We start from the raw sequence: 10923 nt of genomic DNA on the forward strand, positions 1-10923 counted from the left end.
CCTCGGTCAAGAGAATGTCCGCCGTCACTTCCGGTCGTCACCGGAAGGAAATTTCAAAAATTGAATTTTTCGACTTTTTTATTTTTTAATATTTTTCTTTGAAATGTTTACACCTTATAGTGACCCTTTTACTGATTAAGAATATGTAATTAGTTTTAAAATCGATCAAGGCATTCTCAAGAAATCAAGCGTCAAAGTTCTGAAGCGGAGTCCGAGTAGCTCAGTCGTTATAGTCGTGGACATGGCCCAGGCGACCCGGGTTCAAGCCTTAAGTGCCGCAAAATTTTTTTCTCTTTTTTTCGCTTAGATCTACGATTTTATCTTTGAATTGATAAGTTTAATCTTATCAATTCAAAAATTGGACGGAAGACCCACTCGTTGCTCGCAACGAGATCGAATCTAGTTATTATTCTTTTTTTTTCTTACCGATTTTGTGCAGACGATTTCTCGGAGATGGCTGGGTCGATTTCGCTCAAGTTTTCAATATAAACGTGTTTTTATCTAAAGCTGATATATAATTTTTTTTTTTGGAAAACACTTCCGGTCGGAAGTTATCGTCCGTTTACGATTTTAAAAAGTCAATTTTGTCGGTCGGGTTTCTCAGAAACAAGTAAAGATAAAAGGCTGAAATTTTCAGAGATGATAGATCTACCGTTTTTCTAATGTACCTCGGTCAATAGAATGTCCGCCGTCACTTCCGGTCGTCACCGGAAGGAAATTTGAAAAATTGAATTTTTCGACTTTTTTATTCTTTAATATTTTTCTTTGAAATTTTTACACCTTATAGTGACCCTTTTACTGATTAAGAATATGTAATTAGTTTTAAAATCGATCAAGGCATTGTCGAGAAATTAAGCGTCAAAGTTCTGAAGCGGAGTCCGAGTAGCTCAGTCGTTATGGTCGTGGACATGGCCCAGGCGACCCGGGTTCAAGCCTCGAGTGCCGCAAAATTTTTTTCTCTTTTTTTCGCTTAGATCTACGATTTTATCTTTGAATTGATAAGTTTAAATCTATCTATTGAAAAATTGGACGGAAGACCCACTCGTTGCTCGCAACGAGATCGAATCTAGTTATTATTATTATTCTTTTTTTTTCTTACCGATTTTGTGCAGACGATTTCTCGGAGATGGCTGGTTCGATTTCGCTCAAATTTTCAATATAAACGTGTTTTTATTTAAAGCTGATATATAATTTTTTTTTTTGGAAAAACACTTCCGGTCAGAAGTAATCGTCCGTTTACGATTTTAAAAAGTCAATTTTGTCTCTCAAGTTTCTCAAAAACGAGTAAAGATGAAAGGCTGAAAATTTCAGAGATGATAGATCTATCGTTTTTCTAATGTACCTGGGTCAAGAGAATGTCCGCCGTATCTTCCGGTCGTCACCGGAAGGAAATTTGAAAAATTGAATTTTTCGACTTTTTTATTTTTTGATATTTTTCTTTGAAATTTTTACACCTTATAGTGACCCTTTTACTGATTAAGAATATGTAATTAGTTTTAAAATCGATCAAGGCATTCTCGAGAAATTAAGCGTCAAAGTTCTGAAGCGGAGTCCGAGTAGCTCAGTCGGTATAGTCGTGGACATGGCCCAGGCGACCCGGGTTCAAGCCTCGAGTGCTGCAAAAAAAATTTTCTCTTTTTTTCGCTTAGATCTACGATTTTATCTTTGAATTGATAAGTTAAATCTTATCTATTCAAAAATTGGACGGAAGACCCACTCGTTGCTCGCAACGAGATCGAATCTAGTTAGGGTCTTCCGTCTTCAGCGGAAGACCCTTCTATTATTCTATTGTTTCTTTTTCACTTTTCTTATTAGGGTCTTCCGTCTTCAGCGGAAGACCCTTCTATTATTCTATTGTTTCTTTTTCACTTTTCTTATTCTTATTATTCTTTTTTTTTCTTACCGATTTTGTGCAGACGATTTCTCGGAGATGGCTGGGTCGATTTCGCTCAAATTTTTAATATAAATGTGTTTTTATCTAAAGCTGATATATAATTTTTATTTTTTGAAAATTCACTTCCGGTCGGAAGTTATCGTCCGTTTACGATTTTAAAAAGTCAATTTTGTCTGTCGGGTTTCTCAAAAACGAGCAAAGATATAGAGCTGAAATTTTCAGAGATGATAGATCTACCGTTTTTCTAATGTACCTCGGTCAAGGGAAGGTCCGCCGTCACTTCCGGTCGTCACCGGAAGGAAATTTCAAAAATTGAATTTTTCGACTTTTTTTATTTTTTAATATTTTTTTTTGATATTTATACATCTTATAGTGACCCTTTTACTGATTCATAATATGTAATTTGTTTTTAAATCGACCAAGGCATTCTCGAGAAATTAAGCGTCAAAGTCCTGAAGCGAGAGTCCGAGTAGCTCAGTTGTTATAGTCGTGGACATGGCCAAGGCGACCCGGGTTCAAGCCTCGAGTGCCGCAAAAAAATTTTCTCTTTTTTTCGCTTAGATCTACGATTTTATCTTTGAATTGATAGGTTTAATCTTATCTATTCAAAAATTGGACGGAAGACCCACTCGTTGCTCGCAACGAGATCGAATCTAGTTAGGGTCTTCCGTTTCCGGAACGGAAGACCCTTTTGTTTTTCTTCGGTTTCTTTTTATTATTATTATACTTTTTCTTTTTTTTCTGACTCCTTTTTTGCTTCATAACTCAAAAAGTTTTCAGCCGATTACAATGAAACTTCCAGAGATTTTAGCAAGTTATCGTCCCTCAAAGATGTTAAAGTTTTAAAGACAACGTCACTTCCGTTTTGACGTTACGTCATTTTTAAAATTTTAAAAAAGTCATTTTGTCCGGGACTTTTCTCAAAAACGCTTTAAGATAGAGGCTTGCAATTTTCAATGGTTATGATTTGGTCGATTTACCTCTGTAATGAGGCTATATAATAAAAATCCGCCACTTCCGGTCGAAACCGGAAGCGAATCAAATTTTTCGAAAAATTGAATTTTTTGATCAAACAAAAAACGTATACGTATTTTTTTAATTTTTAAGCTGAATCTAATGCTGAAAACTGTTTAAAATTCGGAGCATGCATTACAGAGATATCAGGGTTTAAAAACTGATTTTCCCGGAAATTTTGATGCCGCGTTCTTGGTTTCAAAAATAGTGCAAAATGCACACTGAAAGTAACTTCTACTGTAACAATTCGTACTGATCATAAAACTTTATAAAAAAACATAAAATTATATGCATATTGTATAGTTTGCAAAGCTTAATACAAAACTTAAATTCGTTTTAAAATCGTATACTGCATTGCAGAGATATCGGGGTTTAAATATTAATTTTTCCGGAAATGTTGATTCCTCGTTATTGGTTTAAAAAATAGTGCAAAATTCACACTTAAAGTAACTCCTGCTGAAAAGATTTCGTACAGGTCATAAAACCGAACTCCTTTTTTATATAGTTAATCAGAGTGTTTATTGAAACAATTTCGTTAATTCCGTCGATAATTACGTTGTTAGTTTTTATTAGTTTTATTAGTTTTAATCGAAATAATTATCGTACGATTCAACATGTCAACTCGCCATGTTTTGACTGCAAACAGCAGCTGATAGCGGTGTGTCAGAAGAATGGCCTGCAAGACGGCGATAGTGGAAATTTCAGCTCAACTAACGTATGGCAGATTATAAAGGTATGTTTCAATACAGGATATGTCGTATTGACTTTTTCTTTTCAAAGTGTTTGTGCACTTTTCAATCTAATCCGACATTCCTCTGACGTTAACCTCCGCGACGTGCGTAACAATATAAAAGCGGGCATTTGAGTCAGAGAAATCTCGGGATATTATCTGTCCAATGTATTTTCACGTGTATGTTTTGCACACTACTCTTTTGAATTTCTATTTATTATTATGTATATGTATGTCTTATTTTGTATTGAACAACACACGCCACACTGTAAAACAGTGCAATTAAAAGGGGTGGGGGTCCAAAGGCACACAATAGTAGAATGTTGTAATTAGAGTGTGATTACATGATGATAACTTTACCCTAAATATTTGAATATAGCAGATCTTTACCATATCACCTCCACTTAATCAATGAATTAAAGAACTCGGACAGGCTTGTGCTTAATTAAATAAATATATTTGACATGGTAAATATTCAGTCTAATTAAAATTAGAACTTTTGTCTGGCTCGCCGTTATATATGATTATCGCCTGCGAAAGAGCAGGTAAAACATAGTGCAAGATGAAAAGAACTTTAAGTTCAGATTTTAGGTTAATGTTCCCTGATATCTATAAAACATTCTTCTCAAGATTTGATTATTTCACAGAACCATTGTAAATTCTTTGAGATTAGTTTATCTTTTATATATATTGAATTTTATTGATTCATTTTAGGTAAACTTTACATGCAGAACACATCTACATTGTAAACAATTTTTTCAGTAAGACAAATGTATGTAATAATTTTTACTACATGTGCCTCAGATCTCTCTCTCTCTCCCTCTCTCTCTCTCATGCTTTTAATCTTGGCAAAGCATCACAGAGCAACATCATTTTGTGCATATCTCTACAGTAAAAGAAATCAACAATGCTTTAAATTTCAAAATGAGCATGTATTATCATGCAATCTCCCATTTTTTCATTGTGCAACTAAAATCCAAAGCTTTGTAAAATTGTTTATGGAATTTTATACATACTAAACATAATATTGTTTTTAAAACCTGTCATTAATAAGAAAAGAGAAAAAAATCTTCGCTAAATTTATTTGCAAAAAAAAACTTAGTAGAATTCATTTAATAAAAAATGGTATAGCAGAAAATTATATGTTGAGGCTGTTCGGATGAAATACTGTAAGTCGTTTTAATTCCACCGTGTTAAAATTTCATGATTTTAAATAAAGTATCAATTGCGATGGTTATAATTTCACGCTGCTTAAAAATTCAATTGATCAGAATAGAAGCATTTAAATTTAATAATATTTGGTTAAAGTGTTCAAACTTAAATGCTTCTTAGGAAAATCAAAAAATACGGGGAGGGTATACATGTAAGGGTATTTCTAAGTGATGTGATGCTTTTGTCATGATAATATCATGTATATGTATGTAGTTTTGAATAAGGTTTCTTATTTAGGGAGGTTGAACAACAGTTGACCTCTAAAAGATTAGGTAAAGATGCTTTATTTATGGAGAGCCCTATGAATCTGTGTTAAATAGAGGAAAGTGGAAATGCTGGGTTCACTTAAATGGCCATATTTTTCTTAATCCTGAATGGAATTGGCAAAATGAGGTATACTTTTTCTCAGAATAGCATAAGCTTTGTAAGTTTAAGACAAGATGACTTTTCAGAGAATGTTAGTGTAAGTTTTAAGACTACATGGTATTTCAGATTTCTCATTTAACTGTAATTTTGAGTGGATTTTGTACCAAAAGTTGTCTTTTTTAAGAAAATGGATGATTTTGTTGGTTATATATGTCATTACATGATTTATTAGCTATAATATACAAGGGAAGTACCGGTAAATCAATGTGTAGAATGACCACCACTAGAGTATATTGGCTTAGAAAGTAGGCATTTCCTATCCTGATGACAATTAATAGGCTTAAAGTAATTACCGAGATAAGAATTAATACTGTAAAAGAGTTTTGATCAATTGAATTATTTAAATTATAAATTTGCAGCAATTTTGCTGTCTGATTTCATGAAATAACATTAAGCAACCTGACTAAGATAACTCATTTTTTTTAAAACAGCATATTTTTCTTTCAAATAAAATTCACATGTAGACAAATGCAGTTATCAACTTGAGTAAAAAAACTCAAGTTTTTACTCCTTCGTATCCAAAAGTGATATTTTAGATATATTTACAGAATTCAAAAAGCCACCCCCTCTTTCCAATTGTCTCCATTACCATTACATGTTGGATATGTAAATGTACATTTGACCTTGAAATAACATCTGCTATAATAATTACTCTCGAAATAATCAAGAAACAACATATTTTTACCCTTTTATTGTATATATGCATCAAAAATGTAGGAAAACATGTAAAATTTTAACATTTATCATGGAATTCTCATCCGTCCCCAGGTACCCAGTTGTGTTTGAATTTCATTTTAATTAAGAGCAGACATCACACTTGTAGGTCTTACTATTTTAGCAAAGTTAAAAGGAGACTAGAAACCAGAATAAATAAGATATTCATTAAATATGATTATAAGCTTACTGTTTCATGAAAACAAGAAATCACATGTATGGCGGCATGTCTTTTTGTGAAAAAAAATGTTACATTTCATCCATTTATCAAGAAAAGATCAATTTTCAATATCAGTGATGGTTGTTTTCAAATATGTGGGAGAAATGACTCAAGAGAATTGCCTCAAGTTTCATAATATTAGGTTAAAGTGATCAAACTAATGCTTCTTAGGAAAATCAAAAAATAGGGGGAGGGTATACATGTAAGGGTTTTTCTAAGTGATGTGATGCTTTTGTCATGATAATATCATGTATATGTATGTAGTTTTGAATAAGGTTTCTTATTTAGGGAGGTTGAACAACAGTTGACCTCTAAAGATGCTTTATTTATGGAGAGCCCTATGAATCTGTGTTAAATAGAGGAAAGTGGAAATGCTGGGTTCACTTAAATGGCCATATTTTTCTTAATCCTGAATGGAATTGGCAAAATGAGGTATACTTTTTCTCAGAATAGCATAAGGTTTGTAAGTTTAAGACAAGATGACTTTTCAGAGAATGTTAGTGTAAGTTAAAGGTAGCAAGGGACAGTTTCGGATAAAGTTCCCGTCAATATTTTTGTAAAATTGAGAGTTGCTGTACTTGAAGGCTTATGAGTGTTGCTAAAATTCAGGAAATGATTTTTAATGATTTAGAATTAGTTAGAGGGATGTCTCTTGTTGAAATTGATATGCAATATGTAGGCCCCATATGTAAGGTACATGAGATTCAGAAGTAAAATGCGTAACCTGCGGCTATGACTGTTGTGTTGACTTTAGACATTGAAAATGAAAGTTACAGACGGTATGGGAAAATAACACGAAAAGGTCTTAAAAGCTGAAAAATTAGCAAAATATGATAGGGTCAAAATCTCATAAAAACCAGTATGTAGAAAATTTTACAGGTTTTGACTAGTAATTTTCTTCAGAAATTGGTCATTGGCCTTATACAGAGTGAATTAAAGGTATTTGTGCTGAATGGGAACTGAGGAAATTCTAGTTACAAGGTTCCGAAGACACACGTCCCCAGGCTACAATGAAATGTATCAAAAAAACTGTCCTGTTCCATTTAATGTCACGTATCGGGATATGTCATGCTAATTACACTGCATGGTCAGTGTATTCTTTTTTCAGAAATACTATGCATATGTTAATGTAAACACAGCTATTATTAGTACCGGTACATGTATTAACACAGCTTATTGATTTTTTTAATTTCAGATATTGGTGGCCACATGGTTTTTACCTGTTGATTCTTTTCAGCTCTTGAGGTTAACCTGTCGCCTCTACCCAAATGCATATTCTTTAATGTGTTCTACAGACTATTTACCAGTAATTCAAATTAAATCGGATAATTCATGAACAGTTACTGTAATGGAACTTTAAGAAAGCATCATGCCTTGTTGTGGTTTGTGTTTGATAAGAAATTATAACAAACAAAATTATGTCTGTTTAAAGTAATTTACAATTGTTAGCTGTGAAAATTTGTTTTTCAATAAAAGTATGCAATTATGTTTCCTTTATACTTTTTCTTTTTTTTCTGACTCCTTTTCGGCTCCATAACTCAAAAAGTTTTTGACCGATTTTTATGAAACTTTCAGAGATAATGTGTAACTATTATCCCTCAAAGATGTTAAAGTTTTCTTGACAACGTCACTTCCGTTTTGACGTAACGTCATTTTTAAAATTTTCAAAAAGTCATTTTGTCCGCGGCGTTTCTCAAAAACGCTTTAAGATAGAGGCTTGACATTTTCAATGGTTATGATTTGGTCGATTTACCTCTGTAATAAGGCTGCAAATGAAAATCTGTCACTTCCGGTCGAAACCGGAAGTGAAACAAATTTCTCGAAAAAATGAATTTTCTGATCAAATCAAAAATGAATATGTGTTTTGTAGAGCTTATTAAGCTGAATGTAACACTGAAAGCCGTTTTAAAATCGGACGATGCATTACAGAGATATTGGAGTTTAAAAATTGATTTTTCCGGAAATTTTGATTCCGCGTCCTTGGTTTAAAAAATAGCGTAATGTAAAAAGTAAAATTAACTCGTACCAAAAATAATTGTCGTACTTGAACATATTCGGATTTTTTTTGTTAAGTCGTTCTTGAAATCAGAAAATTTGTTAATTCGTACTTAAAATCATTTGGATTTTGTTAAGTCGTACCAGGAATATTTCGATTTTTTTCATTTTTCTATTTTAGTTACTCTTGTTATTAGTTTAAGAGCTCTGCTTCTTACAGGAACTTCCAGCTTTACTTCCGACATTAACGGAAGACCCACTCGTTGCTTTGCAACGAGCTTTGCTCTAGTTAGGGTCTTCCGTCTTCAGCGGAAGACCCTTCTATTATTCTTCGGTTTCTTTTTCACTTTTCTTATTATTAGGGTCTTCCGTCTTCAGCGGAAGACCCTTCTATTATTCTTCGGTTTCTTTTTCACTTTTCTTATTATTATTATTATTATTATTCTTTTTTTGTCTTACAAATTTTGTGCAGGCGATTTCTCAGAGATGGTACAATCGATTTCTCTCAAATTTTCAGGACTAAAGCCTCGTTATCTGAAATTTATACCGCTGAAACAGATTTTGAAAATTCTCTTCCGGTCGGAAGTTATCGTCCGTTTACGATTTTAAAAAGTCAATTTTGTCTCTCAGGTTTTTAAAAAACGAGCAAAGATAGAGAGCTGAGAATTTCAGAGATGATAGATCTATCGATTTCCTGGTGCACCTCGGTATAGAGAATGTTCGCCGTCACTTCCGGTCGTCACCGGAAAAAAATTTGAAAAATTGAATTTTTCGACTTTTTTATTTTTTAATATTTTTTTTTGAAATTTTAACACCTTATAGCGACCCTTTTACTGATTAAGAATATGTAATTAGTTTTGAAATCGATCAAGGCATTCTCGTTATTATTATTATTCTTTTTTTGTCTTACAAATTTTGTGCAGGCGATTTCTCGGAGATGACTCGTCTGATTTTTTTCAAATTTTCAGGGCTGATGCCTAGTCATATGAATTTTATACCGCCGGAACAATTTTTAAAAATTCACTTCCGGTCGGAAGTTATCGTCGTTTTACGATTTTTAAAAGTCAATTTTGTCGGCGCTGTTTCTCAAAAACGAGTAGAGATAGAGAAATGAAATTTTCAGAGATGATAGATCTAGCTATTATCTGGTGAACCTCGGTCAAGAGAAATTTGGCCGCAACTTCCGGTCGTCACCGGAAGCAAATTTAAAAAATGAAAATTTTAAACTTTTTATTTTTATATATTTTTTCCAATTAGATGATAGTGACCCTTTCACTGATTCAGAATATGTATTTTGTTTTAAAATCGATCGAGGCATTCTCGAGAAATTAAGCGTCAAAGTCCTGAAGCGAGAGTCCGAGTAGCTCAGTCGATATAGTCGTGGACATGGCCCAGGCGACCCGGGTTCAAGCCTCGAGTGCCGCAAAATTTTTTTCTCATTTTTTCGCATAGATCTACGATTTTATCTTTGAATTGATAAGTTTAATCATATCTATTCAAAAATTGGACGGAAGACCCACTCGTTGCTCGCAACGAGATCGAATCTAGTTCTTATTATTATTACGATTTCTCGGAGATGGCTGGGTCGATTTCGCTCAAATTTTCAATAAAAACGTGTTTTTATCTAAAGCTGATATATAATTTTTTTTTTTTGGAAAAACACTTCTGGTCGGAAGTTATCGTCCGTTGACGATTTTAAAAAGTCAATTTTGTCTGTCGGGTTTCTCAAAAACGAGTAAAGATAAAAGGCTGAAATTTTCAGAGATGATAGATCTACCGTTTGTCTAATGTACCTCGGTCAAGAGAATGTCCGCCGTCACTTCCGGTCGTCACCGGAAGGAAATTTGAAAAATTGAATTTTTCGACTTTTTTATTTTTTAATATTTTTCTTTGAAATTTTTACACCTTATAGTGACCCTTTTACTGATTAAGAATATGTAATTAGTTTTAAAATCGATCAAGGCATTCTCGAGAAATTAAGCGTCAAAGTTCTGAAGCGGAGTCCGAGTAGCTCAGTCGTTATGGTCGTGGACATGGCCCAGGCGACCCGGGTTCAAGCCTCGAGTGCCGCAATTTTTTTTTCTCTTTTTTTTGCTTAGATCTACGATTTTATCTTTGAATTGATAAGTTTAATCTTATCTATTCAAAAATTGGACGGAAGACCCACTCGTTGCTCGCAACGAGATCGAATCTAGTTATTATTATTATCCTTTTTTTTTCTTACCGATTTTGTGCAGACGATTTCTCGGAGATGGCAGGGTCGATTTCGCTCAAATTTTAAATATAAACGTGTTTTTATCTAAACCTGATATATTATTTTTATTTTTTGAAAATACACTTCCGGTCGGAAGTTATCGTCCGTTTACGATTTTAAAAAGTCAATTTTGTCTGTCGGGTTTCTCAAAAACGAGCAAAGATATAGAGCTGAAATTTTCAGAGATGATAGATCTACCGTTTTTCTAATGTACCTCGGTCAAGAGAATGTCCGCCGTCACTTCCGGTCGTCACCGGAAGGAAATTTCAAAAATTGAATTTTTCGACATTTTTATTTTTTAATATTTTTCTTTGAAATTTTTACACCTTATAGTGACCCTTTCACTGATTAAGAATATGTAATTAGTTTTAAAATCGATCAAGGCATTCTCGAGAAATTAAGCGTCAAAGTTCTGAAGCGGAGTCCGGGTAGCTCAGTCGTTATAGTCGTGGACATGGCCCAGG

General features: G+C 33.4%; 1 long non-coding RNA gene across 1 annotated transcript; it reads left to right on the forward strand.

Moving 5' to 3' along the window:
- The first annotated feature begins 3204 nt into the window (after positions 1-3204).
- On the forward strand, positions 3205-7698 carry LOC128169683 (uncharacterized). Its single transcript, XR_008241574.1, has 2 exons — positions 3205-3641; positions 7406-7698. It is a non-coding gene; the product is annotated as an uncharacterized LOC128169683 (long non-coding RNA).
- Positions 7699-10923: the final 3225 nt, after the last annotated feature.

Source organism: Crassostrea angulata, unplaced genomic scaffold (genome assembly GCF_025612915.1).
Source record: "Crassostrea angulata isolate pt1a10 unplaced genomic scaffold, ASM2561291v2 HiC_scaffold_170, whole genome shotgun sequence".
NCBI classification, from domain to species: Eukaryota; Metazoa; Mollusca; class Bivalvia; order Ostreida; family Ostreidae; genus Magallana; species Magallana angulata.